The following is a 7,095-nucleotide window of genomic DNA, read 5'->3' on the forward strand; positions in this document are numbered from 1 at the left end:
AGCCCCTGTTTCTGCGTTCAATGAGGAACTCTAAAAGATTCAGACTTCTTTCCATTTTTCTATGCTGCTCCACTTTCTTTTTGGTTTCTGCAATTCAGGTTTCTTTGACCCTAAACTTGTTTTCCCTCCATCTCACGCTAGGCTCAGCGCATTATAACTAAGTGAAAACAGGATTAAAGCCATTTCCATCATCTTAACACAAAAATATAACCTTGAAATATGACAGAGATGCAAGTATTCTGTGGACTCAGGACTTCATTGAAACATCTTTGGAAGCAGTCACAGGCGGAGGTCTGATTGAAGAGTCACACACACATGGATCTGTTTTTTTCTGCCAATCTTCTCTGCATTCAACCTTCCAGAGCTTGGGAGGATCTACATAGTACTGGCAGGCACTCGGCTGCAAGTATTTTAATATCGGTCTAGAGGATTTAGATTGTGCAAAGTATGGTCTCTACCGTCCCGTTGGAAGGAGAACCTCTGGTGCAGTTTGAAGTCCAGAACGCTCTGGAGCAGGCTTCCAATATCCCAAAACTATACTTTTGCTGATAAAAAAAAAAAGAACTCAATCTCCCCAGTTAAGTACATCAGCTCTGTGCAACTAATTGCCCATACTGGAATATGGGATTTGATGGGGTCACGTCTGAGCACTGCTCTGACTGCACTCAGATGTGACTCTATGGAGGGGCTGCCCGTCCATCTTCGGTACCCAGCACTTCCCAAGCACCCACCAGGTACAGGAGATCAGCTGGCACAGGGTGAATTAACCACCTGACAGCTGTCCGTCTGAGGCCAGTTTTACACCTGGCCAGTGCGTTTGCGCTGCAATGCCCTGGCCCCGTTGCAGAGCACATTGACAGTCATATGCATAGCACCACCACTCGCCCAGTGACATACTCCCTGCTGGATAGGAAGTATGTCACTGGGATTCCCAGGTTTTCTGTTGTTCTGCGCAGGCGCACCACACCGCCAACATGTTTAAAATTTCTGCATCGCCCATTGACTTACATTACTTCTGCCAATAGCTTTGACTTTGCAACAGCTCAGCGGCGGATCGGGCACTTCTGATGCAACATGGTCAGTGTACTAGGCCCCATTGCTGTTGTGTTACCCTACGGTAAAACAGCAACGTAGCACAGGTTTGCAGGGCAAGTGTAAAAGGGGCCTGAAAGAGGCCTTAACCATTTCAGGACCACAGGCTTTACCCCTCCAAAGACCAGGCTATTTTTTGTGAAATAGGCCACTGCAGCTTTAAGGCCAAGCTGCAGGGCTGCACGACACAGCATACATGTGATTCCCCCCCCCCCCCCCCACCCCCTTTTCTCCCCACCAACAGAGCTCTCTGTCAAATTGCCCCCCGAATGTTTGTTTGTTAATGTTTATTTGTCCATTATTTTAATACATTTTCTTGTTTTTTTAACATTTGTATGTCCTGATTGCTAAAAGCCATTAGCCAATCAGCAAGGTCCGTGTCATCACCGGACCTGATGGGGAACTGTCTCTCTTATTGCCCATTAGACGCCAAGTACTGGGTCCCTCCCCTACCACATTCTCACACTATACTGCACTGAGGGGCAGTCCACATCTATCCGCATTTGTGCATAGCGCCAACTAACTGCGCCGCCCACCGCAGTTATTGACGGACCTGATGGGAAATCGCAGTGCGGTGACGTAGGTGGGAGCGGCCTGCCAGGCCGCCCTCACACCCACTCAACTATGCGGCCAATGGGAAAGCCGCAGGGGACCCGCCTACCGCATCACGTATGACACTGTTTACTGCAGGTAATCCCCACGCTATCCCTTGGCGGATGTTAATGCGGAGCTTGCGGGAGAACCCATCAGCAGTGTACATACAATCTTATGCAATAGAATAAGTTAGTATTATCAGCTAATCGAGGAGGACAATTTAGAAAACGCTGAAGTGGTTTCAGGTTAGGGGACACATTCCATTGTATTATTTCAAACATATAAGGCTTGATTCACAAAGCGGTGCTAACAGTTAGCACGCTGGTGAAAAGCCCCTTATCACGCCTAAACTCAGTTTAGGCGTGATAAGTTTAGGTGTGATAAGTTTAGGTGTGATAAGTTTAGGCATGATAAGTTTAGGCATGATAAGTTTAAGCACCAACTGGGTTAGCACCGCAGTGCACAGCTGATCAAAAGTTTTGCGCTAGCAAAGTCTGGTGCACTTCGCATAGAGTTTAATGGTGCTGCTTTGCGCGCGATCTAAACTTATTTAAACTTATCACGCCTAAACTTATCACGCCTAAACTGGCTTTTCACCAGCGTGGTGTAATGGTTATCACGCCTAAAGTCTTTTACTGGGTTAGCACCGCTTTGTGAATCAAGCCCATAAAGATATAAAGCGTAGAGGTAAATATATACAAAAGACAGATCCTCAGATAAATGGAATAAGGTCTAGTTCTCGATCTCGATTGAGATCTTTAGGCCTCTTTCACAGTGTGACGTTAAAGTCGCACATTAAAAGAACATTAAACGCAGAATAACTCACTGCAATGAAAAATCAATGCCCCATTCACAGTGCACATGTTGCGTTGGTGTCTAACGTTAAGTGAAAGTACTGCATGCTGTGCATTATACACATCATTCACTGCGCTGAACTGTTTGCACATGCTCAGTAATGACTTGGAAACATACTTTTCATTGCCTGTATGCGCTACTGTATGCGACCATAACGGGGCATTAAGTTGCGATGCAACTTTTTTAGTGCATTGCGTTGTAATTTGCGTTGCGGCTTTAACGTCGCTTCAAACCGCAACGTCCTACTAGGAAAGAGGTCTTAGGCAAACACCACCTCTTCTAGGGGGCATAACCTGCTCAATGATTTGATACCTAAGTTGGCTGACATTATGTCCTGCCTGGACAAAATGATAGGGATCAGCTTGTTCCACGAGACGTTCTCTGATCGCAGGTTTATGTGCTGAGAGGCGAACTTTAATTTTCTGCGTGGTCTGGCCGACATAGATCATCCGACAAGAGCACTTCAATGCATAGACCACATATGTGGAATCGCATGTAAAATAATCTTTTATTTTGAATTTTGTGCCTCTGAAGGGATGTCTAATCTCACCCCCTTTAATTACAGAGCTGCAATGCACACGATTTAAAGAAAACCTGTAAGGAAAAAACCCTCCCCTGGTGGGTACTCACCACAGGTGGTGGAAGCCTCCTGATCCTATTGAGGCTTCCCCCATCCTCCTCGGTCCCACGGCGGCGAGGATACAGCTCCCCGAACAGCGGGGATGTAAATATTACCCTTCCCGGCTCCAGCGCAGGCGCAGTATCGGCTCTCCACTCGGAGATAGGCGGAAATAGCTAATCACTGTCGGCTCGTTCTGCTGTGCAGGAGCAAGTCTCCTGCGCAGTAGGGTGGACGCGACAGAGAACGGCTATTTTCGCCTATCTCCATGCGGAGAGCCACAACAGCACCCCCGCTGAAGCCAGGAGAGGTAAATAAATCAGCGCTTATCAGTCTTGTCAAGGGAGAATTGCCGGACACTTCGGGGGAGCCAGCGCTGGATTGCCTGCAGCTACAGGGGAGGGGGAAGCCAAATTGGAACCCTGAGGCTTCCCCCTCCCAAGGTGAGTACCCCCCAGGGGAACTTTTTTTTTGTTACAGGTTCTCTTTAAGCATGGAAAAGTGCCCCTGTGGGACAATCCACGACGCCAGACCCTGCAGCATGTCTATCTGCATGTACCAACTTGTTCTAGGAGCTTTTTCATAAGAAAAAATAAGGATATTTTTAAATTGCTGAATATCAGGGAAACCGTCTGCCAATAAGTACCAATGTCTCTGTATAATTTTCGCAATATTAATCGCTCTCAACACTATACCTAGATACAAATGGAATGCATATAGTGTGAGAATGTGGGAGCGGAGGGACCCATTATTTGGCGATCAATGGGCAATAAGTGAGACAGTTTCCCATCAGGTCCGGTAAAGACTCCAATCTTGCTGATTGGCTTATGGCTTTTAGCAATCAGGATTGGTTGATAGCCCATTGTGTTTGGTATATAAATGAATTAATTGTGATTAAATGTGTAGTCTGTATATGCCTGGCTTGAGAAAGGAGCTATGCTCCGAAACGTCACCACTGTGATATTGGCTGTACATGACTTCTGAATAAAATAAAAGAGCTACAATACCACACATTGTGCCGGTCATTGCTTATACTTTGGATGGTAGTCTGTAGTGCTGACAGACAGACCCGGCACGTGGACAACTTCAGCTACCGAGGTGTGCTCCACCATACACAATAACTATAAACAACTTTACAAACAACTACAATTAAAAAAGTTGGAAAAAGACGTCTCGGTGTGCAAACAACTATTATACACACAGAACGACTTGACGGACAACTTGACTAACAACTAAAAGTTTACATATTGTTACTCAACTGGTGAACTAATATGTTCTAGTTAGTAATGTAAAGCCCCATACACATGCTCAAATGTGGTATTTTATGCAGCACAATTATCAAACAACTTTTGTTGTAAAACAAGTTGAAAAAAACAAAAAAAATGTGTGTGGAAATCTGCTGCCAATGAGATTGCATTTGTGGGGAAATGTGCTGCCAATCTCATAGCATTTGTGGGGAAATGTGCAGCTAATCTCATAGCATTTGTGGGGAAATGTGCAGCTAATCTCATAGCATTTGTGGGGAAATATGCTGCCAATCTCATAGCATTTGTGGGGAAATATGTTGCCAAGCTCATAGCATTTGTGGGGAAACATGCTGCCAATCTCATTGCTTTTGTGGGGAAATCTGCTGCCAATCTCATTGCATTTGTGGGCTAATATGCTGCCAATCTGATTGCATTTGGGGAAAAAATCTGCTGTCAATCGCATTGCATTTGTGGGGAAATCTGCTGCCAATCTCATAGCATTTGTGGGGAAATCTGCTGCCAATAAGATTGCATTTGTGGGGAAATCTGCTGCCAATAAGATTGCATTTGTGGGCTAATATGCTGCCAATCTGATTGCATTTGGGGGGAAATCTGCTGTCAATCGCATTGCATTTGTGGGGAAATCTGCTGCCAATCTCATTGCATTTGTGGGCTAATATGCTGCCAATCTGATTGCATTTGGGGGGAAATCTGCTGTCAATCACATTGCATTTGTGAGGAAATCTGCTGCCAATAAGATTGCATTTGTGGGGAAATGTGCTGCCAATCTCATAGCATTTGTGGGGAAATGTGCTGCCAATCTCATAGCATTTGTGGGGAAATTTGCTGCTAATCTCATTGCATCTGTGGGGTAATATGCTGCCAATCTGATTGCATTTGTGGGGAAATCTGCTGCCAATAAGATTGCATTTGTGGGGAAATTTGCTTCCAATCTCATAGCATTTGTGGGGAAATGTGCTGCCAATCTCATAGCATTTGTGGGGAAATCTGCTGCCAATCTCATTGCATTTGTGGGGAAATCTGCTGCCAATCTCATAGCATTTGTGGGGAAATCTGCTGCCAATCTCATTGCTTTTGTGGGGAAATCTGCTGCCAATCTGATTCCATTTGTGGGGAAATATGCTGCCAATCTCATTGAATTTGTAGAGAAATATGCTGCCAATCTGATTCCATTTGTGGGGAAATATGCTGCCAATCTCATTGCATTTTGTTGGGAAATCTTCTGCGAATCTGATTGCATTTTGTGGTTGGCCAGCCCTCCACCATGTGGTTTGGGGAAAAAAACGGCCCTCCATGCCTGCGAAGTTGGACAGCATACTGCTAAGGTCTTGTATATTTGGCCCCACCCATGACCACACCCACATGCTGTTGTGATCGTCCTCTTTTTTGGAAATCAAAATATGGTCACCCTAGGTAACCACACCGCGTCCGCGTGTCACGCACTGCCACCCGTGGGAATAAACAGCTGCCTTGAGTAAACTGCAGCCGGAAGGCACTCAGTGGCTAGCGGACAGGACAACCACACAGGTCTGTTTACCAAGTGAAAAAGGCCTAAGGGAGGGACCACGTGCAGTTCAGCAGTGTTTACCGAAGTGCAAAAATCCTATTTGTAAACACATAATAATCTTCTGCGGGGCCGCTGCCTTTTCAGGAGGCATTCTGCATGCTGTAATCAAGGATGCATGCATTAAAACGTAGGCAAACGCACATAAAGTACGGAAAACCGCTTACAGGGAAGATCCCTCCCATATGCCTGGTACACTCGAATCCATTATTTCTGATATGTCCGATCTGCTCTTAAATTGAAAACAGGATCGATTTTCAGAGTACTGTACATAATCAATCCTGTTCTCAATCAGGAGCAGATTGGACAGGTCGTAAATGATTGATTCAATCAGTCTGACAGAAAATTCTGACAGGAAATTGCTTTGTGTGTACCAAGCATTAGCATGTGTACACACATCCAGTTTTGATTGGCCCATTTTACCACCTCCATGTAGTATAAGAGCTTATCTACACAATCTGCTCATAGTATTCACAATCTGTCACTGTCAGCCCTCATACTACACAGAGAAGGTAATATTGGCAAATCATTGGCCAATCATAACGAGATATGTGTATGCCTGCAATACTGCAGCAAACGACCTTGAGCTACGTAAAAAAAACATCATTCCCCTGTAAAGCCTGGTACACACTTTCAATTATGATTGGACAATCACTTTATGTAGTATGAGGGTTTACCTACTCAATCTGCTCATAGTAGTCAATATCTGTTTACTCTCATACTACATCAAGGTGGTAAAATTGTTCAGTGATTGGCCAATCATAATTGAAAGTGTGTACCAGGCTTAAGACTTGTATACCAATTATAGAGGTCAAAGCTTTTTATCAGTCTTGTTCTGTAGAAGGACAGTATAAAACGCCAGCTCATTTTATCCAAATAGTTTATTCGGTACACATTGTGAATTGAAATTACAAACTATGTACACAGCCCGATCCTATCCAAACACCAGTTTAACCACTTTGCTACCGTCAGTGAAAGCAGCTCTCAGTACCGGAGCATTTTTTGCCTTTGGGAGTGTTACATTTCCACAGCTTATAATTCTTCTGTACTTTTTCCGAAATAGATATTCACTTGCAGTTGGGGAGAGGGTTGCCCTCTAGGCC

This window comes from Hyperolius riggenbachi, chromosome 12 (assembly GCF_040937935.1).
Source record: "Hyperolius riggenbachi isolate aHypRig1 chromosome 12, aHypRig1.pri, whole genome shotgun sequence".
Lineage (NCBI taxonomy): Eukaryota > Metazoa > Chordata > Amphibia > Anura > Hyperoliidae > Hyperolius > Hyperolius riggenbachi.